At 39.9% G+C, this 24,955-nt stretch overlaps 1 protein-coding gene and 1 pseudogene across 1 annotated transcript in view; both read right to left on the minus strand.

Moving 5' to 3' along the window:
* TMEM104 (transmembrane protein 104) overlaps positions 1 to 24,955 on the minus strand; it is a 128,154-nt gene that overhangs the window by 15,025 nt on the left and 88,174 nt on the right. The window lies entirely within an intron of this gene.
* On the minus strand, positions 15,791 to 16,573 carry LOC107110007 (annotated as a pseudogene).

Raw genomic sequence — 24,955 nt, forward strand, 5'->3', positions numbered from 1 at the left:
TAGTGCTAGTTGATGCCGAGAAGGCCTTCGACAACTTAAATTGGAATTTTTTGCTAGAAAAGTTAAAATATTGGGATTGCGGAGAATATTTCTTGAAAATGATTACAGCTATCTATGAAAGACAAACAGCGAAAATAATAGTGAATAATCAAGAAACAAATACAATAGAAATACAAAAGGGAACCCGTCAGGGTTGCCCTTTGTCCCCGCTACTTTTTATTTTTGCTTTAGAAACATTGTTGGTTAATGTGAGAAAAAATGAGAATATTAAAGGCCTTCAAAATAAAGGAGAGAAATATAAGGTTCAGGCATATGCCGACGATATGATATTTATTTTAGAAGATCCCGAAACCTCGATAGAACAGCTTATTCGGGCCCTGAAGGAATATGGGGAAGTAGCGGGATTAAAAGTTAATAAAAAGAAAACGAAAATACTAGCTAAAAACTGTTCGGATAGAACAGAAAAAATGCTGCAAGAAATATCGGGATTTGAAACTCAAAAGAAGGTAAAATATTTAGGCATCTATTTAACAAAAAGATGTTGTTCTCTGTTTAAAGATAATTACAAAAAAGTGTTGCAAGAAATCCAAAAAGATTTAGAAAGGTGGAGGGATTTGCACATCTCATTACTTGGGAGGGTCGCAACGGTAAAAATGAATGTCCTACCACGGGTGCTGTTTTTATTTCAAAACATACCGATCTTAAGTAACCAAGATTTCTTTAAAGATCTAGAAAAAATAGTGAAAGAATTCATCTGGCGCCGAAAGAGACCAAGGATCAAATTAAAATATTTACAAGGGAAAAAACAAAGAGGGGGCTTAGCGCTTCCAGATTGGCGTACTTACTACAAAGCATCCGCGATGTTATGGGTTAAGGACTGGATAAACCAAGATGACAGAAGGATCCTAAATTTAGAAGGGCACGACATCCCGATGGGATGGCACTTCTATCTATGGTACAGCAAATCGTCAGTTTTAACAATATTTAAACAACATACTGTTAGAAAAGCGTTGTTTAAAGTATGGGGTGAAATAAAAACATATTACGAAAAAACGCCCAGATGGGTTTCCCCTATTGAGGCATTTGTCCTACCTACGTTATATATAAAATATACCAGATGGAGGTATGAAGATCTGATAGATGAAAGGGGTGATCTTCTTCCAGAGGAGATTTTGAAAGAACAAGGTACTGACCTTACATGGTGGGAAAGAATACAATTGAGGTCAATATGGTTAAAAGATAAACAATTGGGCATTTATTCGAACCAAACGGAATTAGATAAGATCTGGTCAGATAAGAAAGAAAAATTTATTAAAAAAGCATACGAATTTTTGTTAAATTGGGGAACAAGAGATGAGTATATGAAACCAGTAATGTCGGCATGGGAAAAAGATATAGGGAGAAATATTAAATCTGAAGAATGGGATAAAGTCTGGAATAAGAATATAAAATTTCTAAGATCTAGTGCACTAAGGGAAAATGTTGTAAAGATGGTTTACAGATGGTATATTTCGCCAGTCATATTAAATAAAATGAATGATAAGCTAGGAAAGGAATGCTGGAAATGTAAATATTGTACGGGTACTTTTTTCCATCTATGGTGGACATGTGGTGAGACTAAAAGATTTTGGTTAATAGTGAAAGAAATGATAGATGAGATATTAGACAAAAGAATACCCCTGTTGCCAGAATGTTTTTTGTTAAATATGATACCGGAGATGTTCTCAAATAGTGAAATTTACTTCCTAATGCAAATGTTAACTGCGGCAAGAATCGTTTTCGCAAGAAATTGGAAGGATGAAAATATTCCTACGAAGGAAGATATAATCTTCAAGGTTTTAGATTTAGCAGAAATGGAACGGTTGACTTATATTATAGAAGAAAAGAATATGGTGAAATTTGATAAATATTGGCAGAGATTTTATAAATGGTTGGACACCAAAAACTATAGCACAAAGGAATAAAATTTGGCAACAAATATAGAAGCCTTAGAGGTTTGTGATTTGAAATGAGTTAAGGATATCTGCAAAAAGGGAATTTATTATACTGTATAGGAATCTTTGATATTATATTATTATAAAGCTGTATACAGTTTACACAGTTATTTGCTCGATTCAGAGCTGTTTGTTGTTGTACTGTTTTGTTATGTGGTTGTTGTTTTTTGTTTTATGTTTTTTGTCTTCTTTAACAATGAAAACTAATTAAAAAAAATTAAAAAAAAAAAAACAAACTAGGGAGGAGGATGACCCTTTCATTAAAAACCTTCAGGAAAGGGAGAGCCACTCTAATGACCATTAGTTCAAACACCGTTCTTGTTGAGGTGACTGCCACTAGGAATGCTACCTTTCTGGTCAGCACTGCCAAAAGGCACAAAGCCAAAGACTCAAAGGGAGGTCCCATAAATTGAGCTAGGACTAGGGAAAGAGACCACTGTGGGATGATGTTGAGAACAGGAGGAAGCACATTAATCAGACCCATTAGAAAATGGTGAGACCCATTAGAAAATGGTGAGACCCTATGGGAGAATAAGGAAGAACCCTCTACCAGGTCATGGTATGCTGAAATGGCCACCAAGTGCACCGTGATCAACACTACAGCCAAGCCTTTGCGTGGTGAAGAGAGCAAATACTCCAACACTAAGGGCAATGGACAAGTAAAAGGTGACATACCTTTCATGCTAGCCCAGTCTTCAAATAAGGACTATTTCCTAGATTACCTAGTTGAAGGTTTCCTAGCCTTAATAGACTCGGGGTGTGCCAGGGATTTGATTAATCCCTCCCTGGTTATGGGCTTAGGGGCTCAAGGGGTCAAACTCCCTGAACCCATCATATCCACCCAAATGGACAGCTCAGCCATGAAACAGCCATGTAAATTCGAAACGGTCCCTCTGCAGATGGGGCGGGAGATCATTGGGAGCATCAGCCCTTCGTCATCACCCCCACCTCCCGGTTCCTGCTGGTGCTGGGGAGCCCGTTGCTGCACGACCACAACCTGTACATTGTCTGGGATGAAGGGAGGGTGCGGTTCATTGCACCAAGATGCCAGACTCATTCCTGGGAGGAGAATTGGGGCCAGGCGCCTTCAGAGGAACCTCTGTGAGCTTGCGTGGCACATGAGGAGCTCTCCGCCAGTAATTGGAAGGATCCATAGATCCAAGGATAGTTTCTTTAAGAGCAGTACAGCCACAGTCTCTTTTAGTCCCTCTGGGTAGACCCCTGAATCCAGGGAGAGATTGATCATGTCTACCAGGGACTCCCGTATTCCCTCACCACTGGCTTTCACCAGCCATGAGAGACATGGGTCTAAGAGGTATGTGGTTGGCCTAACAGCACCCAGAATCCTGTCAACAGTGGCCTGGGAGAGTAGGCTGAAGCTGTCAAATACTGAATCCAAAGATGGCCAAGAGGCCTCCAGTTCACTTACTGTATCAATGTTGGCCAGGAGGTTGTGGTGCAGCGACAAAACTTTATCTGCAAAGAACCTTGTCAAAGCCTCACAGCTAATAGCTGAATTCCTTACATTTTGGGTTATCTCAGTGAGAGAAGTTAAAGACCTAATTACCCTAAACAATTGTGCTGGGCAAGAGCTAGTGGATGCAATGGAGGCTGTATAAAATTCCTTTTTTGCAGCCTTCACCGCCACCTCGTAGGATTTCATAAATGTCCTATAAGATTTCTTGCAACTTCATCACAAGTACACTGCCAAACTTGCTCTAGTTGTCTGAGTTCCCATTTCATGCCCCTGAGTATACCAGGGGCTAATTTAAGTTGGGAGCAAAGAGGATGTTGGGGAGCAATTTCATCAGTGGCTTCAGACAGATGGGAATTCCAGTCCTCTATCAGCGCATCCAATGAATTGCCAGGAGGCATCAGATCCCGCACAGTATTCTGGAACCCAACTGGGTCCATTAGTCTGTGGGCAAGCAAAATTTTCTTGCTGCCTAGATAGTAGGGGGCGGAGATACCCAACTGGGCCTTCAGGGCAAAGTGATCTGACCATGGCACTTCATCTTTTAGTCATCAGATCCATATCCATCCCCATGCCAAAGATCAAATCCAGCATGTGGCCTGCCTGATGTGTGGGGCCTGATACAGTCTGAGAGAGTCCCAGTGCTGCCATGGATAACACTAGTTCTGATGCCTGCATGGACGTTGAAATCCCCAAGAACTATAAGTCAAGGGAACTCCAAGACCCAGCCTGCTACTGCTTCCAGCAGGCTCAGTAGGCTGTCTGCTGGGGCGCTAGGCGGACAGTACACCAGACAGACAGACTCACTTTCCTCAGTGTCCCAAACTAGGCCAACCCAATCAATGCCAGTGATCTTTGGAATGGGGAGTGCCCTGAAGAAAAAACCCTCATGGATGCTATGCCAGATCCTTTGAGCTTTGCTACCCCTCAATCCTAACATATTAAATCTCTCTAGAAGCCTTAATAAGTGGGAAAGGGAGGCTTTCTGGTGCATGTTTCCATGAACCCACAATTGCCAGTGTGTCCCTTTTGCTGCTCTTAATTTCCTCCTACCAAATTCCATTTTTGACAACAGCAACTGGAGCAAACACCTGGCCCCACGATCTCCCCCCCCCCCCATGTATCTTAAACCATAGGTTTTCTTTCACCCTGGTCCAAACACATCTTACAATACAGGGACCAAGAAAACTCTCTCCCTCCTACTTCCAGTCCACAGATAATGCCAAAATGGTTTTTCTAAGGACCACATACTCTTTTGCTTGGGCCACTTCAGAGCTACAGCTCATATCCCAGCATTTGACCTCCTAACACAGCACCTATTTAACAGAAGCTTCTGGGCCTTTTCTGGCCCCCAGGCTGGCTCCCTCCATCCCCATAGCCTTCCAGCATATTGGCATCTTATTTCTAGAATCTCAGCACTGATTACAAAATATTTTAGCTAAACTTCTCCTGAAAAGTGAAGTTGGTAAGGGGGACAAATGGCTATTGAACACCACCCTGGAGTGGGTGGATTAGCTGGCTGGCAAAATTTCAAGAAGGCAAAAGATGACCCTTTGGTACTAGGTTCAAATCCTCCACTTTTAAAGCTGCATTTCAGGTATTGTTGGCTAAATGGATTTAACTGATCAGTTGTCTCTGCTCTGGAGTTGTCGCTCTGCTCTGCATTGGCTCTATTCTACATCCCTCCCCCCATATATTTGGTCACTCCAGTGGAATTCTGGTCTTTGAATGCTAGAGCACTGCCCTGATGTCTTGTGCTTGGTGGCTCACAGAGTAGGAGGGTCCATAGTCTCCCCCTCTTGGGGCAAAGGGGCAGCTGCTAACCTGAACTTTTAAACCATGTAGCATTCTTGACTATGGAATGTGGTTCTACCTCAAGTCCCTGGATAAGGAGTTAAGATTATTCAATCCTTGTTTTTTTAAAAAAGAAAACTAATGAGTACTTTTACAATCGTATGTGTTTTTTCCCCAAATAAATATCAAGAAGTCCTCAGAGAATATCTCCAATGCTCTCATACTTCCAGGTAAAACCTTTACTGGCCAACAGTGCAGACTTGTCTGAATAATATGACCAATTTTGCAAAGCATATGAGAAGTAGCAAGACCAACTTCCATTCTTTGCCTCTCCCTCTAAGGACAAAAGTAAATCTGAATAAGAGAAATTCTGCAACCAACTCAGAGGGATGAGACTGACTCTTCTCAGCAGGTCTTGCAAGAAAGAAAATTCTGTCTAACCAACTTGTCCTAGAAGATACTGATTTTAGAGAAGAGGACAACTGTACTACTGGGAACTGCTCTTATGGCCAGATGTGAAATGAATATGTATGAGCTTATATCTAAACACTGGTACTCAGAGAAAGTCTGAAAGCCTGGGGATATTAAAAATTCCATTTGTGACAGAAAGATAAGGACACGGAGCTGCCAGGGAACGGGGAAGTTAATCTAGCCTTTCCAAGCTCATCAAGTATTGTGTGGCAGAACATGATGGACTGAATCAGTACTACTATCTCACATACACACTATCGAAAGAGAAAAAGTATAAGCCCAGGAAGAGATCAGCCTGGTGCAAGGAACTCAAAACGATAAATAGGATCGGAAATACCATAAGTTGTTAAACAGGCTTCAGAATTGGCCACTGCTGGACTCGGTCATTGACAAAGAGTGAATGAGTTGACAAAGAGTTGATGGGGATGCTTATGCTTTAATGTTCTCTATCTTGTCAGTAAAAACTTGATTAGAGTAACACATTGTCATAAATTAATGGAATTTGTCTACATTTATGAAAATGGAATATAAATGCAATATTTGTGTTCCTTACTGACCTGAACAGAAATATAAACAGGCTTCTGGGGAATTTCACTGATCAAGAATCCAGTGGCTGCCATTCTGACAACGTGAATATACTCAATTATCTTAATGCTAACTTTAAATTCTTAACATTATTGTTCACGCACTTCAAAAAACGTTCCAGCAACTCTGGAGAGTAGATCTAGGTATCTGCAAGAAAATACAGTCAGAGTTGCTCTCTAGTTACAGTACAGCAATACAAAGAATAGTCTCCCATGTCCCAGCAGTTCAGCTCTTGTACCTTTGTCAGTGCCAGAAGCCAGATTAATTCTCCAAGCCAGAACCCAAGATTAATCTAAACAAATGTCACTAATATGCACAGAACACACCTTATTTTAGTTGTCATCTCTCCAAACGATCCAAAAGAGAATCACAGCGTGAAATCCCACAACAGCATACTAATACAAAGGGTGGATCCCATGCCCTCCTGCTCTCCTCAACCTATTTAGAGCCATTTGTTTTAGCAAGCCCTGTGCTAAGAGTTTTGACACATTTGTGGCAGAGCTATTCATCAGCACTAGCTGATGGCATGACTGAGCTTTCCTTTCCAAAGCAGAGAATCAATATGCCAGAGCATAATGATAATGAATCACCTTCTCGCAATAAATATCCCCTTGCTTCTCTCCTCATGGAAAAAGCAGTGGGATGCACTCTTAGTGGGAGGAAGCACCTGGAAGCAAAGAGAAAGAGGAGAGGCTACTGCTGTCTCCCTGGGGCAAATGCCCTTTGGAAATGTTTCAGTGATAGTTTGATCCTCTTGTAATTTTATGTAGTCACACACAGCAGTTGCCTGTCTTCCACAGATAAGCAACAGTTTCATGCAATATTAACATTGTGGCCAAGAGATCCCTAAACTTAGGTTTTCTAAACAGCATTGAGCTGAGAAGGCTCCATATTGGAATCGAAACATCTAGAGCACTCTAATCAAGTTTTTCCCCCTTTGTGGGGTGGAGCTTGGAGATGTCTGCTCCTTTCTGTTGTTTGGAATCAAGAAGATACTGTATTTCGTTTGGGAATTACAAAATTTAAAAGGAAACTCTGCTTCAACTGAATGGTATCTGTAAGACTATTAACTCTTTGGTTTGACTTGTCAACCCCATTACCAACACTTCAGGCTCCCAATTAGACTAAAGTATGCTTGGCTTCTGCCTTTTACCTCTGGTGTTTGACTGTATTTTCTGTGTTATATTAGTGAGGTTCAAATAGGGAGGAAGTGAACTCTACAATTCTGTTCCCATAATAACATAGCTGTGGTGAGATATATTCCAGCTGGGTCTATACAAGATTCATTTGGCTGTTTAAAAGATAATGGTACATGGTGTTCTAAAAACAACCTTGTTGCATAAACATTAACTTGTCTTGGGAGGGAAAGAAAACTCTGGCCTGTTTAAAAGAAGAGGGTTTTTTCCCTTGATACTATTTTAAATTTGGAGCAAAATGTCTGGGAGTAATAGACCTGTTAAACCACCCTCAGGTTCACCAGGTGTACTTAAATCAGTGGCTTCCAACCTACCATCTGCCATAACCAAAAATTTACAAGTGTTAATTCAGGAGACAATTAAGATGGCAATCTCTGAAGCTGTGTACCCAATTAAAGCATCTATGAAAGAAATAACGCAACAATTCTCCAATCAAATTGAAGGTTTGCAGAAACAAATAGCAGATAATACACAAAAGATAACAGAATTAAACAAATCACATGAGAAGATGAAGGATAAAATGGAAGAAATGAATATTAAACTTCAAGCAACGGACTCTAAACAGACTCTTCTGGAACGGGATTTGATGAGACTCCAAATAGACAGAGCAGCGTTTATATTGAGATTCAAAAATATCCCAGAAGAAAAAAAATGAAGATATTAGAAAGAAGATGGGACATATTCTAGCAAAATATATGGGGACAGAAGAGACAGAAAAGGTTCTGGAAGAAATTGACACTGTTCATAGAATGAATTCGGCGTATGCCAGAAGAAATCAGTTACAAAGGGTCCTGAGAGATGAAATCCTAATGACATCAAACAAAAATCCATTGAAGATAGACAACACAGAAATAAAGATCTTAAAGGAAATCCCTTGGAGAGTTAGGGAAAAAAGAAGAGAATATCTAAACCTTACAGAGATATTGAGGAAGAATGAGATTCTTTATAGATGAACCCTTCCAGAAGGTCTAATTTTCTCCTTCAGAGGTAAAAGACACAGAATTAATTCAACATTCAAGGCAGAAAACTTTTTAAAGACGTATGGAGTGGAAGTTCAAGCTGATAAAGTCAGAATAGAAAATTCAGAAGAAGAAGAGGAGGAAGAAGAAGACCCCCTACAAGGAGCATTAGGAATAACTGTGACAACTTTACCCACAATTAAGAAACCAAAGAACAAACATACAAAGAGGTTTACGCAGAAACAACTGAGAGAACAACAGGATTTACAATCACGGATTCAATCACAAAATGAATAGAAGTAAAATAAAGATAATTTCAATAAATGTAAATGGATTAAACTCACCCCAGAAAAGAAGATGGATTTTTCAACAGCTGAAAAAAATTTAACTTTGACATAATTTGCCTTCAAGAGACTCATATTAAAATGGCAGATCAAAAATATCTTCAAGTTAAAAATTTTGGGAAACCTTTTACTGCTTCAGATAAAGATAAAAAGAAAAGAGGCTTAGTGACCTATGTAAACGAGCATTTACAACCTGAAATGATTCATGCTTCACAAGATGGAAGAATTCTGATGGTTCAAATACAAAGACCAGCCAAGAAACCTTTACTGTTGAATATTTATGTCCCAAATCAACATCAAGAAAAATTCTACAAATCCCTGCAAGATCTGATTTCTAAACAGGATTATGTATGATTGCTGACTTTAACGCAGTATTTGATAAGACACAAGATAGAAAATCAACCAAAGGAAAATGGAAACAAGGAAATGAACTTCCTGCAGTATTTTACCAATTAATGGAAGAACACAATTATGTTGACGCATAGAAAGTCAGAAATCCACATGTGTTAGATTTCATCTACCATAACAAGCAATATGTTGGAACCTGAAATTTTCCCCTCAACATTTGCTGACCATAACCCGATTACTTTGGAAATACAGGACACACCTAAAAAGAATAGATGGACTTTGAATATTGATATATTAAGAAATAAAAGATTTGTGGAGGAATCCAAGAAAGAATTCCAGTTTTTCTTTGAAAAAAATATTCAACCTGGAATTTCTATAAAAACTGTGTGGGACACATTTAAAGCCTTTGCAAGAGGATGGATGATTAAAGAATCAGCACATATTAAAAAACAAAGGATAGAAAATTACTCCCAGATACAAGCTCAGATAAAAAAACAAGAAGAAAAAATACAGCAAGATCCAATGAGTGAACAGAGGAAAAATAAACTTAAACTCTTGCAACACCAAATGAATTGCTTATTAGCACAGGAAATAGCAAAGAAGATAAGATACGCTAAACAAAATTATTTTGAAAATGCGAATAAACCAACTAGATTTTTTTTGCTTTTTTTTTGCTTTTGACTCTTGCAACTAGATAGCTTGCTTATAAATTACATAAAGAAAAGGGAAATATATATATAAAGACACTAAAAATGAAATGGGAGAAGAAATAAATAAATTGGAAGATATAAAGAAAATTGTGGAATTGTATTACCAGAAACTATATAGTAGAACACAGGTATCTCAACAACAAATCAGAAACTATTTGGAACTAAATAAACCTAAAATATTTTCAGAGGAACAAAGAAAAATATTCAATCAATCAATCAATCAATGTTAGCTGAATTGTTGGACGCTGTAAAGAAACAAAAAAAAAGGGGGAAACCCCAGGCCCAGATGGATTACCAGTAGAATTTTACCATCTGTTTGAAGACCAATTAATAATTCCTCTTAAAGAAGAACGTCAAAATGTAAACTTAGATTCTTGGAAAGGAGCCTTGATAACACTGATACATAAACAGAATCCAGACGAGAAAGAAATTAAAAACTATAGACCTATTTCATTGCTGAATGTGGACTATAAATTTTATGCTTCAATTTTAGCATCTAGAATGAAAAAAATCGTCACAGATTATTCATAAAGACCAAGTGGGTTTTTTACTGAAAAGACAATTGAGGAACAACGTGAGGATGATATTAAATGTTTTGGAATATTATGAAGCACACCCAGTTTGATGGTGCCTTGCTGTTAAGAACAAAGATTAAACATCATGAAGCTCATCAGTATTATAGCTTAATCATTGTCTATTATTCTTATAATTGTGTGTACTTTGCAGCAACTGTTCTGTATATTTTGATTTTTCTAGATGCAGAGAAGGCTTTTGATAATGTTAATTGGAATTTTATGCTTGAACTACTCTCATATGCTCAAGCAAGTACAGATTTTCAGAAAATGGTCGAAGCAATTTACACTAAACAGCAAGCAAAGATTTTGATTAACGGCGATTCATCACAGAATATTGAAATTCATAAAGAAGAAGAAGAAGAAGAAGAAGAGATTGGATTTATACCCTGCCCTTCACTACCCAAAGGTGTCTCAGAGCAGCTTACAAACTCCTTTCCCTTCCCCTCCCCACAACAGACACCCTGTGAGGTAGGCGGGCCTCAGAGAGCTCTTGACAGAAACTGTTCTTTTTCAAGAACAGCTCTTATCGGAGCTACAGCTTGCCCAAGGCCATCCAGCCAGGTGCAAGTGGAGGAGTGGGGAATCAAACCCGGTTCTCCCAGATCAGAGTCTGCGCACTTAACCACTACACCACACTTAACCACTACACCACAGGGACGAGACAAGGTTGTCCCCTTTCACAGCTGTTGTTTATTTTTGTTCTTGAAGTTTTAAATGATGTAATTAGAATGGATCAACAAATTTCAGGTCTTAAGTTAAGAGGAGAAGAGTACAAGCTTTTAGCATTTGCAGATTACTTAGTGTTCATTTTAGAGAATCCTCTTAACTCTACAAGTGTATTAATAAATGCATTGTAAGATTATGGAAATGTGGCAGGATTGAAAATTAATTGTAAAAAACAAAAAAAAAAGACAAAAAATATGATAAAAACACAAGTTCTCCTTCTACAAGAAAAAACAGGCCTGGGAGTTTAAAGTAAGATTGTTCCTAAGTAATCTTACTTTGAACTTCCAGGCTCTTTGTTGGAGAATAATTATATAGAACTATTGAAATCTATCGAAAGACTTGGAAAAATGGCAAAAACAAATATCATTAATAGGAAGAATTGCTACCATCAAAATGAACATATTGCCAAGATTGATGTTTTTATTCCAGACTATACTGATTATTCAAAACCAGAAGTATTTTAAAGAACTCGATAAAATTCTGTCAAAATTCATTTGGCAAGAGAAGAAACCAAGAATAAAACTTAAAGCTCTACAAGACTCTAAAGACAGAGCAGGCTTCACTCTTCCAGACTGGCTACTTTAGTATAGAGCAGCAGCACTGAAAACTGAACTGGTTCATGGGTGGTTTGTGGGAGAAGCGATTGCACAAACCTAGGTTCACTAGCTACAAACTGGGCCAGGTTTGTGATAAACTTTGGTAAATAAATCAGTTCATGGCCATCCCTAGATAGGACACTGTTTTTTCCTGTGGCAACCCCAGACATAATCAAGGCAAACCAAAAGCACTCTAAACTCCCATTGACTATAGTGAAGGAGTCAATCGTGTATCAAAATCAATAGGAAGGTGGTGTGCTTAAGTCTGGGGCAAGGTCAGCCTCATTGAGGCTGCAGTCCAAGAACTCTTTTCTGGGAGCAAGCCCCCTTGAATACATTGACATGGGAAAGCTGTTTTGCTAGGTGCTACTATCAAGCAAATGGCTAAACTTTCCCCTAGTTTTTCTGGCAACAACACAGCAGTGTGCCTGCTAACAATGTTCCATCTAATTTTTCCCCCCTACTGAGCAGAGCAGTTCACATCTTGAGCAGAATATAACTACTGTAATCTTAAAATGGGCAATGGGCAGTGCAAGACCCTATGCGGCCCCATATTGTTGCTAAGTGGGGCTTCCTGTGTTAATGAGCAGCTGCTCACATGCCCAGCTTAGAGGGAACACTGCCTGCTATCCTGCTCCATTTTAACTGAACGGAGATATCATGAAAGTTGCATATGTCACCCCATGAGAATGGACATTATGTTACATCTGTCAAACTCTGTGGTAAAACATTGGTACTCATTCAGGTAGTGAACGTGTGACCACATGGACATTAAGAGCTTTCAGCATGAAGATGACCAAAAATAAAGGCGACTGGGTGACAAAAATGTTGTGAATGAGGGTCTAGAAACTATACAGGCTTCTCTTGGCATACAAATTAAAAACCTTTCTGCTGCAGAAGCCAGATGGATGGGATCTTACACTCCTTTTTATGTTCTTCCCATCTCATTGACCCATCCATGACAGTGTTTGCATGATCCAGGTAGGTAGTCGTGTTGGTCTGAAGCAGTAGAACGACGTTTGAGTCCAGTGGCACCTTTAAAACCAACCAAGTTGTATTCAAGGTATGAGCTTTTGTTTGCACGCACAGTTCCCCAGATACAATGAAATGGAAATAGATGATAATATTTACTAAGCTTATTATTCTTTTAATCGGTTAAAAACACCTTCATTATTCTATATGCTAATTTTATATGTATGACTGTTACTTCTATTTCAGTTTCATTGTATGTGAAGAAGTGTACATGCACACAAATGCTCATACCTTGAATAAAACTTTGTTGATCTTAAAGGTGCCACTGGACTCAAACTTTGTTCTAGTGTTTGCATGAGATACAGAAGCAGGCCTAGGGTCAGGCTGAATGAACTCAGTGGGTGGGGGAACAAGGGCTGGGCAGGCTAATTATCAGTGCTAATGTTTATATTCTGTCTCTACATCTCTTTATATTCCTACAGCTAACTGACCACCTCAGGATCAGGACTGTGGAAAATTTATTCCAAGATGGCATACTAACAAGAGTATTTTAGCCTACCCTTATTAACTTGAAATATTTAGGAGTGTTCAGTTTCCTAAACTGAATATTGAGCTAGCAGGACAAACTACTCATCTGAAAAAATAAAGCTTTTTTTTGGGCCTTAAGAACTGGATGCAAGAATCTGACCACTGACTTCAGGGTGTCAAACAAGAATACACCTTGCCTATCTCATAAGGATTTTGCCTAGTTCAATGCATGTATCTACACATAGCTTGGGATCTTATGAATTTGTTGTTGTTGTTCAGTCGCACAGTCGAGTCGGACTCTTCGCGACCCCATGAACCAGATCACGCCAGGCCTTCCTGTCTTCCGCCGTCCTCTGAAGTTTGCTCAATTTCATGTTCTTATGAATTGATCCAAATCAAATCAAAACTCTCATTTTGCTGGCACATTATCCAATGAAATAATATCATACTACCTTCCTTGGATATTCTGGGTAACACCTTCCTTTACTAGCACTTTACCTTCCTTTTTCAACCTGGAAACAAACAACATATGGTCGCTCTGATTGCCATAGCTAAACATAGCTGAGTAATTATGCACACTACTTTCTAAATGGTACCAAGTTCTCTTCTTGGCTGGAAGAAACTGCCTCTTCTCCAATGCTCACAAATATCTAGCAGGATCCCAAATAGCCAAATAAAGCACTCTATATCCGTCTTGATCTGAAACTAACAAGTGGCTAAGAATAAGTTGGCACCACTTCACCTCAAACTAGTTCCTTAGGAGACGCTTCTAAAACATGACTATGAAATATATGGTATTTCAGATTTATCTTAAATACATTTTCTTCTCTCATACTGAATTATTTATCCATGAGGAATTTGACAGCTGCTCTAACAGGGAAGCATGTGCACACATGCACACAAACTCTCTCTCTCTCTCTCTCTCTCTCGCTCTCTCTGCCGCTTTCTCTCCCCTTTCCTTCCACACACACACACACACACACACACACACACACACACACACACACACACTTAGTAAGAGAAGGGCATCTATCAGGCATTATTAAATCAACACAATACTGTGTATGGTTCAACTCTTCCACCATCCCTCCATTAGTGTGTGAAACAGGTTCTAAAAAGCACAACTTCTAACTGGCCATTTCATAAACTTTCATGTTACGCTCCAATTGTCACCACAGAAAGAGTGAGTGTCTAAATGGTGAGAATACTGGCAGACTAATTTCAATGGAAGAGAAAAGGAAATAACAGTAGGTTTTATATCCCCGTGCTAGCCAGAGCTCCCAATACTGAACCATTCCCTCTCCCTTCTTTCAATTAGCAATATCTAATTTTAAGAGATATAGCAAAATGGGTTCAGAGATGGGGTCTCTAGAAACATTTACATTTTAATTTCAAAATGACAGCAGGATGGTCATGACTAAAAGCTGGTGTTCTAAGCCTGTACAGAGGTCTGGGAAATGATGTGCTTTGTTTTTCACCAATTATTCTTTTGGAGAAGACAGGTGATGACAACTGAACTACCATGGGAAGAAAAATAATGTGTCCTTCAGACCTAGTTCAAGGTTAAGGAACACTTGGGAGGTTCTGTAGAAATGCAGAACTAGTTTTATTGATTTAAACTAAAACACCTCTACCAAAGTAGCCATCTGAACCCTACATAAGCTCAAGTTAGAAGACAGTTGCATCTTTTGAAGACTATGTAAACTAAACAAATAATCTAAAGAGACTCTGAATTTCAGAAACCGATACATTTATAGAGTTTATTAAGTCCCAAATAAGCCAATTTATTTATTTTATTAGCATATTATATTGTAACCCCCCCCAAGTCAGCCATGCCCCCCATCTCTATTCTGAATCCCACTGATACCTTTCACAGCTGCTCTATAAGGGAGGTGGGGTTGTCTATGGCTCATGTGGCAAGGAGTGCCAGAGGCCACAAATAGCAGCACAAGGGCACCAGTGACACTGGGTGCCACGGTAGGAATGTGCCAGCAGCTGCAGTTCTCTCTAGTGGGCGAATAGCATGCATTGTGGCCACACCTAACAGCCTCTCTTGGCTGGCTTTTATAGCCCCATGCCTAAGGGTCATGCTTGCAGCCAGCTGCTGAGAAGTAATCCTGCAGCTACTCATCTTTGTCATCAGCAAACAGCTGGTATCGGGCCAGGAGGCACGCATTCTGCCTTCTTGCCTGTAGTTCTGTTCTCAGTCTCTGTCTGTGATGCTCTAAGGTTGTAGGAGATACTGGTGGGCTGGGAATGGCTAACTGAGGTTCACCTGCTGAATCAGGGCTGGAGGGTGTCGGTGGCTCTGCACCAGTTATTGGATGTGAATCCTAACAAGCCTGCATCTCATTCTCTTGCTGATCAACTTCTGTTAATTCAAGGCTGGCTACACGGGGCTCATCTTCTCTTGAGGAGTCCCCTTCTCCCGAGGAGTCCTCGCTATTGCAGAGCCCTGGCTGCCCCACGACAAGGATGCAGATCCTCCTCCACCTCTCTAGAGCACCTAGAACAGGATTCACAAATAGCAGCAGCTCTGGAGAGATTCCCTGACACACTTGAGCACAGCCCTGCAGAGACTGCTCTGCTCTACGAGCTTCTTGGCAGGTGGTGCCAGGCTCTCCTCCTCTGACTGACACAGGTGCTTCTTGGCTCAGATCTTGTTCATGGGCTCCTCGATGGAGCATGTGTCCCTCTTGTTGGCCACAGGAACACAGCTGTAGGCCTTACTGGCCTCCTTGGTGTGGGCGGTGTCCTTGGTAGCCACCTTGCCATTGAGGTGGCTGTACTTGTCCTTGTAGTTGGTGTTGGGTCTCACCACTGTCGGCCTCCTCAGGACCTCCTCTTCTGCCTGCTTCTGAGCTACCTCCTTGAGCCAGCACTTCTCTTGCGCCTGCTGCAGATCCTACTCCTCCCCTCTGTGGTAGGTTTCCAGCTCTTCATCCAATGGGACAAATTCCTTCTTAAAAATCATGATGTAGCATGAATCCTTGTCATGACCAAAGGAGAAGAAGGTGAGTCTGGCCACTCCAACCACGTCATGCAAGATGCCACGCTCAATCTTGTTCATGGACTGGAATTTCTTCTTGATTTGGCTGCTGTCCTGAATGAAGCTGGAAACCTCATTCTCCATCCACTTCTCCATCCACTTCTGGAAGTTGACCTTTTGCTGCTTCTCCTGCTCCTGCAGCTTCTTCAGCTGGGCCGTTTGCTCCCTGATGTGGCAGGCCTTGTGGTCATCCATGCTGGGTGGGGGCTCCATAGAGCTCAGGATGGAGCCCAGCAGATCCAGCTCTGCCATCTTGGCCTCTGCTACTGCTGGAAGCCCTCCTCCCTGGGCCTTGGGACTTCACACACCCCAAATAAGCCAACTTAGTCCTGTGTAAGTATGATTTAATCAAAGACCGATATCCCTAACCCCCAGAATAGTATGACCAGTATCAAACCAAGTCAAATTTATTGTTATAGTCAATGACCAGTGCACACAATCATTTTACATAAAAACATTTGAATAATAAATATGAGATAAAACCAACAGTGGCATACTTAAATTTTAAAAACTGTGACTATAACATAGAGATAAAATAAGACCGCCATAAAATTTGTGTATAATGTATGACCAGTAAATGTTCCATAAGCATTTACAAAATGATATAAGCTGTGGTGGCTCAAGTGGTCAAGACGCTGAACTGCAGGCTGTGGAAGGTCGGTAGTTCAGCAGTTCGAGATCCGGGTGCCGCATGACGGAGTGAGCTCCCGTCTCTAGTTCCAGCTCCTGCCAACCTAGCAGTTCGAAAGCAAGAAATTGCAAGTAGATAAATAGGGACCACTTCGGTGGGAAGGTAACAGCATTCCGTGCGCCTTGGTGTTTAGTCATGCTGGCCACATGACCACGGAAACGTCTTCGGACAGTGCTGGCTCTTCGGCTTTGAAACGGAGATGAGCACCGCAACCCTAGAGTCAGATTCGACTGGCTTTCGAGCAAGGGAACCTTTACCTTTACCTTTTATGCTGCAAAAAAGCCTCCTTTGAGAGACTTTCCTCATATTATGACCCCAGATACATTATTTAACCAATGCTTTATAATATTTGATGCAAGGAAATTTTAGGCCTGTGTACACGGACCAGGAATCTGCCATATATACTGACATCCTAATTATGTACATAGGAAAAAAAGAGACATACACCAACATTCAAGCATTTAAAAATGCTTTCCAAAGATAATATTTCGGTGGATAAAATGAGCATGTTTGTAGGGAGAGGACAGGAACACACAGAGACTAGAAAATCAGTGCAGTTTAATTTTATTGTCATCTCATACCACTGTCATAGAATTTTGAAGAATTAATTTAATTGTCTAGATGCAGCTATCAGTCAGAACAGCTAAAACCCACCTATGTTGTAAGGTGATCTTTGGGAAGGGGCTTAACTTCTCCTATTCAAGAATTTGACAATATGGACCAGTTTGCCTGAAATGCCTACATTTTACACCACTATCAAGAGAAATAGAGGCTGAGAGAAAATGCAACCATGCAGTTCAGAGCTGGGTGATATATCTTACTACAGAAGCCATCATTATTAAAATGCAATAAAATCTTTAATGGCTACAGATGAAGCATCTGTAGCAGAATACACAGAAACTGCCTTTGAGCTGCCTAAGAGGCTTTCCAGTGATGACTCAATAAAGAGTCACTAATCATGCCGCTATAATCTTTGTAACCAAGCACTAGTTCCTGTTAGGAGCCCCAGACTCTAACAAGCTGCAATTAAATGCTTTAGTGGGTAACACACTGTAGCTCCTTGTTTAATTTTTTTTTGTTAATTAACATTTTATTGAAAGATAAATATGAAATACAGAGGCTTAAGAATGTAACATTAACTGGTATAACAATTACTAAATTGAGTCATAGCTATTGTCAGTGGAGCAGAAGTATACTTGATAATATAGAGGGGAAGGGGGAAAATAAGAGAGAGGAAGAGGAAAACAAATAAATCAGGAGAGAAGAGAAACAGATACTAAGCTACACAATCCTTATGTTGTCACCATAAATGTAATTGATTCATTATACTAGGTATTTCATCATGTGTCATTAAGTAGTCTAATATTGTGAGCCAAGTAGCAGAAATGTTAGTAAGAGTTGAAGCAGGGCTAGTGGAGAGATGTTGGCTGAGTTCAGACTATATGTGACATTAGTTTAAAAGCTTGTAACTTAATAGTGGTTACTGTTGTTTTAAATGGAGGAGAATGCCACAGAGAGTTCCAAAAGTCATCTGGGAGAATCTCTCTGCATGCTTTATGCCAGGCTGACTGATAAGAGAGATGCTTGTAGTTTTCAAGATCATTCAGGATGTTATATATGTAAGATATAAGACTTTTTTAGGATCTTGTGAGGGTTTTAGTAAAACTTCAAAATCTGGCCGTAGTTGTTTGATGATTGATTTAAGATTAATATAAGAGCAGAAGTGGAAGAGTTGAAAGAATTGGAACCATGGAAGTTTGAGGTCCAGTTTATTTTCCAGAGCTGATTTGTCAAGCAATGTACCGTTGGAGGTCTGCTAAGCAGAGAGCCTTTGTGCTGTTTGCTGTGTTAGAGACAGAGGTGTTAAAGATTGGGGGGAACCAACCTTGGTTTAAAAGAGGGTGAAACCAAGGTATTGGAGGTAAAAGTTTTGATCTAAACTTGTCCCATATAGAAAGTATCGCTATGAAAAAATTGTTGTGTTGAATACTTGAGGGATGATCTTTAGTTTTTTGCCAGATTACCTCATGAAGTTTGTGAGGGCGTGTAAACTCCTGTAGCAAGAAGATCCAGTCTGGATTGACATTAGGTTGTGATATTTTAATGATATTTGCTAGGTGTATAGCTCAATAGCAATTGATTAAGTTAGGGAAACCGAGACCACCTTTTTTTTGAAGTTCTTTGATGAGTATGGAGATTTATACGATGTGATCTATAGCTTGGAAAAGGAAACCTTTATACTAAACTTGCAGTTTTGCCGGTGCGATCCACTTATATTTCAAGAGTGCTTCTTGTAGTTGCATGGTAATCGGTTTGAGAGCTTTACAGCATTGTATAACTTCATAAGGAAGGTCAGGATAAATGTCATTTTTTTGACTGTGGAAGTGGTCTTTCTGACAAGCTTCTAAGAGGATCTGTTGCTTTGTCCTAGTGTCTTGAAATGTAGCAACAATATCACGAGGATATTTTCTGTCAGGTTTAGAAGCTGATCCCATTCTATAGGCTCTGGTAATGATCAGTAATATATTTTCTTCAAGTTGAAGAACCGAAGCCAGCCACTGTGCTATAAATATTGGTAAGTCAATATTATTTTCTGCTTTCTCTTGAAACCCTCTGAATTTAAGATTTTGAGAGCGGGAGTCTAGTTCAATTAGAAGGAAATGCAATCTTATTTCTTCCTCAGCAAAGTGTAAGGCACAGATCTCTTCTCTCATAGCTTGTGCGAGTGTTTGAACCGAGTCAGTTTTTTGGTGTACTTCCTGTAGTGATTTTTGAAAGATCTCAATTTGATTGTGGAGAGGATCAAATACAGATTTTATGGTATCCAGGATCCAAAATTGGATGTAGAGCTATTTAAGTACATATGGGGTTGGAGGGAGCAGAGCTTCAACTTTAGACAGCCATCTTCAACGGCGTCACTCCATGCCCCCCTAGCTCCCTGTTTAATGATGAATTCTTGCCCACCAAGTGTGTTTTCCTCATGACCTATAACATTCCTGTATGGTTCTGGACAGAGATTATATTACAGCACAAAGGCATGATTAACCACCAAGCATCTTACTATATGCGTTGTAGAAACAGAGGCACTGCATGCTTAGCTCTAGCCAGATCTCACCATTTGCATTTGCTGTGGAGACTGGAAAGACAGACAAGATAGTGTTACAGAAGCAGTCTGTAAAGCCTTTCTGAAGAAAACTACCCTTAGAAAGCAGTTCTGCTATGCCCAAATCCATTAGACACATGCAATTTACACAAAAACAGGAAGGATAACAGATCAAATTTAGCAGCAAGCATATTTTGCTACTTCAAAGTCATTATGAAAGAAAGGGGGTAATATTGATCGAATAAAGAATTAATCCAGATATTGTCTTCTTACTAGCATTCAGCATTTTTTCTCATCACAAAATTAACATGAAGTCTCAAAGACAGGATTAAACTGTTATTCATTTGGAGATACACTTGGGAAAAGATTCCACACTAAACCAGTGTATTTACTGAGTTTGCATACAACCCACAATGGCTGCTTGCTGCAAGTTTCTCCCTCCCTCCCAACACATGCAGTTACATCACTAGAGCTGCTTTAAAGTTAGTCATGCTGTCAGGTTCCACAGGTGGTGGATTCAAACTCACAATATCTTAGCTCCCAGACCAGATAACATCCAGCAATTCAAGCAGCACTACATCTATATCAGATGTGTATGTACTCTGTGCTTTAAAATGCAAACAAAAACTCCAAACTAGTGCAAGCTCTCAAGTATATGTGAACACACACATGAAGCTGCCTTATTAAGAGTCAGTCTACACGGTTCAGTATTGTTGACTGTGAGTGGCAGTGGTTCTCCAAAGCCCTTCATATCACCTTCTACCTGATCCTTTCTACCTGGAGAGGCTGGGGACTGATCCTGCGGCCTTCTGCATACAAAGCAGATGCTCTGTCACTGATCACGTTATTACAACTCCAGATTCAGGTCTGGCTACACTGATTCATGCTAGTAAAGCCTTGACTAATATAACCTGCTCTACCTTGAAAGAACAAGCTCACAATATGGTAGAGCTCCTGAATTCTTCTCTGATCCTAGGTACAACAGTGGTGGCGGTGAGTAGGAGTGGTTCAACCAACCCAGGAGGCTTTACCAATTGCAGCCATTCCTGAAGAAGACAGACCAGAACATACATGTCTTAGTAATGTTCAGGCTGGACTACTATTTGAAGATGGTCCAGAAACTTCAACTGACTTACAGTGTGGCAGCCAGAATTTTAATGGGGCTTGCTGCAATGAGCACATAACTTCTACCTGTTAATTTTTATCTCACCCTTGAATTACCAGAAACACTACCTTCACATGTATATACCTGCACAGTGTCAGCAGCTCAATAAAATGCCATGGCCCAAGGCTGTCCCCTACCACCACTAATCCTCCCCCAAGTCTCTTTAAAACAATTTGGCATGAGGGGAACTTCCGGCGAACGTTGATTAGAACGCTCGCACCAGACGCTGTCTCTGCGTTGTTGCAAACTAAAAGAATTTAAAACGCCTACCATAAATAATAATATAACTCCTAATCTTGAAGGCTGAGATGGGACAACTCAAGGGTCAAAAGAAGAAAACACACAGACCTTCACCAGCTGAGGAAGAAACGGAATTATCTAACAAAGACTCTCCCCCACCGCTTGAATCAGAAGGCGAGGAGGCTTGGGCCAGCAAAAGGAAACACGAAGGCTCAGTTAAAAAAAACAAACAGATGCAAGAATCTTTTACAGAACTGAAACAAGAAATAAAAGAAGAAATCAAGAGTCTTATCACTCCAATGACTACAAAAATAGACAAATTAACAAAAAGCATGGAAGAAATTAAAGCAGTTGCAGACTCAGCTGCAGCAGAAGTGAAAAATAACATACAAGCTATCTTGGAGCTACGTGATTATGAAGCCTGGTCCAAAAGTAAGTTAATGTTATGAGAACTTAGAGTGCGTGAGCGGAAAATTAAAATTCGTGGGATTCCACCAAACTTTGAACTGAATACCAACCTGACTACAGCTTTAAATTCTTGGCTGAATGGAGAGCTGAAACTTCCGGGTACTGTGATTACAACAGCATATAGACTAAACACTAGTAGAGCCGGGTCACCAGCCTTAATCCTGGATGTTATTGCAGAGATTGTGGATGTTCAAACAAAGAAATTAATCTTAGAAACTGCTCGTAGCCAAAAAGGTTTGAAACTAAATATTCCCAAATCTCCCTTATGAAATCTTGACGGCTCAAAGAAATATGCGTCCAGTGGTACAGAGACTAATAGAACTAAAAATACCATATCGGTGGTTACCTCTGGGTCATCTCACAACTACCCAATGGGAAAGGACTTGGACAACCCATGATGTACCTTCAGGAGATGAAATGATCATGGCTATTACGCAGGCTGCCGGTGGCTCATAGGACTGGACTTGATAAGGATGCGAAATAGGCTGTGCTGGAATAAAATCTTTTACTTAAACTTAAGTTGGGATATTGCACAACGTGGGTAAGACTGTATGGGGAAGATCCCCAGGCCACCAATGGCGAGTCTCCTTTAGGGACTCCTTTGGGAAACCAAAGATTCCGGAGTGGGCAGCACATCCTGAAGATAAACACTAGAAGATAAAAGTTTTGGTGTTCAGAAGTAATTCTTGCTTTCCTTTAATTGTAATAGTTACATAATAAAATTATACATTAGAAGTGTAAAGAAATACATTGACAAGTAATAATTAATACCAATTGAAAAAATTAATTTGGGGTTAAGGGGGGTAAGAAAAACAAAAGATGTATGAATTGTACAATGATATATTTTCAGAACGTAGAATTAAGTTTGTGGGAACATTCCCAAATGGATTATAAAGATAGGACAATAGATATATTAGAAATCAATCCAATTTGGGCATATTGTAGGTCATCTTTGATAAATTAGTTTAAATGTTATTCCTTCCTTTGTTATGATGTTTGTATAAACTTGTATTATGGGAATTAAAAGCATAATAAAATATGAAAAAGTAAAAAAAAAAACCGAACAATGTGGCATGCACTGTGGGTTTCCTGAACTTTGGCTCCTCTGATCTGCAGCTATCTGTTGACCTCCTTGGAAGTGTCACAGCCCACCCTTAGGCCCTTTCATTAGTAGCCCCAGCTATGGATTGTCTAGGGGCTTTGGCTACTTTGATAACCTTTAGAAAGGTGTGAAAGAGACTCTTCTATTTAGGAGAGCCTTCTCTCCATTTGGCAGCTTGTGTTTTACATGGGAGGTTTAATCTGGTTTAAAATTGTGTATTATTTTGATATGTTAATCACTGTTTTGTTACTGATTTTACTATAAGCACCCTGTACTCCGGTTATGGTGGACGAAATGGGGAGAAGGCAGATTATAAATAATATCATAAGTAAAACTTGTAAGACTTTTTTATAGTGCAAAACAAGAGTAGCATTTCTGGGAAGCGTAGCTTTTTTTGTTTAAGGCATGTAGAGAAACTAAAGCTCGCCAGATGAGCAAATACAGACTCAGGAGTCTGTGCTGAGATGCTTTGGTCTGTAGTCTCCTCTGTTTCAGATGCCCTTCTTCCTTTTATTTGCTATGACAGAACGAGTGCTTCATCATGCCAACTTTTGTTTCCAGACCATGCCTAAAGGCCCAGCTAACAGATCTCCCCCCCCCCCACCAGCTAAAAAACCCCCCCCCCCCCCCCCCGGCAAGCTGTCCATAGCTGCTTACTGTATCGGACTTGTAAACTGAAGCCCAAGAGGATTTCAAGGATTTCTTATACAATATTGCCAGCCTTCCTGATCTTTTACAAGGTATGTGTCTTGAAAACAAAATTATTTTATTTGCTGCAACTGAAAAGAAGGACCCACGGTAAGTAGAAAAACCAACATACAACAAGTACCGTGCACAGATGATTATAACATATCATAAATAATTTTATGATATGTTATAATCATTTGTGCACGGTACTTGTTGTATGTTGGTTTTGCAACTGAAAAGAAAGCAGGTTTCAGAGATTATTTTCAAATTTAGTACTTTTACTGTTGTCAGCCCATAGTCATCTTAATTTAGCATCTACCTGACAGAATATTTTAGCATCCATCTGACAGAATAGACTGATGTGGCCCAGCCTGAGTGAAACAGCGAGCATAAGGAAACTCCTATGGTAGACACACTCAAGAGGATTTAAGTACAATTTACTAAATTAGGTCAGCTAACCAAAATTCCTTTCTCCATAAAAGAGAGACGACATCTAAACTATATTTGATTTCAAAGAAAATTAACTATTCCAAATAGAGAGAGCCAAGTCCCTTGAAAACATCAGCAGATACCTATCTGTTAACAGTTTAACAGGCAAATCTTGATAAGCTGGTCTAACACACATAAAGAGCTTTCTTTCTTTGTTTGTTTACTGAATGTCTACCCTGCCCTCCCAGCCAAGACTGGCTCATGCAAAGGTTGGCATGAAAGCTCAAGATGGCTCCCTCAAGCACACTTGGCACCACTGCAGTTATATAATAAGTCAGGAAATGCTCCCTACAGAACTAGAAGTCAAGTAGACAGAGTCTGCAACAGTAGAAACAGAAAAAAGGGGAAAGCTCATCTGCTTCTTACTCTTCTTGCATAAGGGTCAGTAAGTGGGTTGTTAGCTGTGAACAACTTAGTATCACAGCTGAGATGGGATTACGTTTTTCACTTACTCTAAACAGCATGGAGTTGCAAATCCTCTCTGTGCTCGGGTAATATAGGGGAAATACTACGAACCAGCCAAAATCTAAAACCACACCCATACAGAATGCCTGCTGCCTGCAAAAAAAAATTTTTTAATAACCCCAACACAGAAGGACATTCCTTCTTTTAGGAAAATCACCTGTACTGAACTGACAGCAAGACATCATAGTCATTGAATGTTACCTATGGAGTAGCTATCCTCCCCT

This window comes from Gekko japonicus, unplaced genomic scaffold, assembly GCF_001447785.1.
Source record: "Gekko japonicus isolate JY-2015 unplaced genomic scaffold, Gekko_japonicus_V1.1 scaffold15, whole genome shotgun sequence".
Taxonomy (NCBI): domain Eukaryota; kingdom Metazoa; phylum Chordata; class Lepidosauria; order Squamata; family Gekkonidae; genus Gekko; species Gekko japonicus.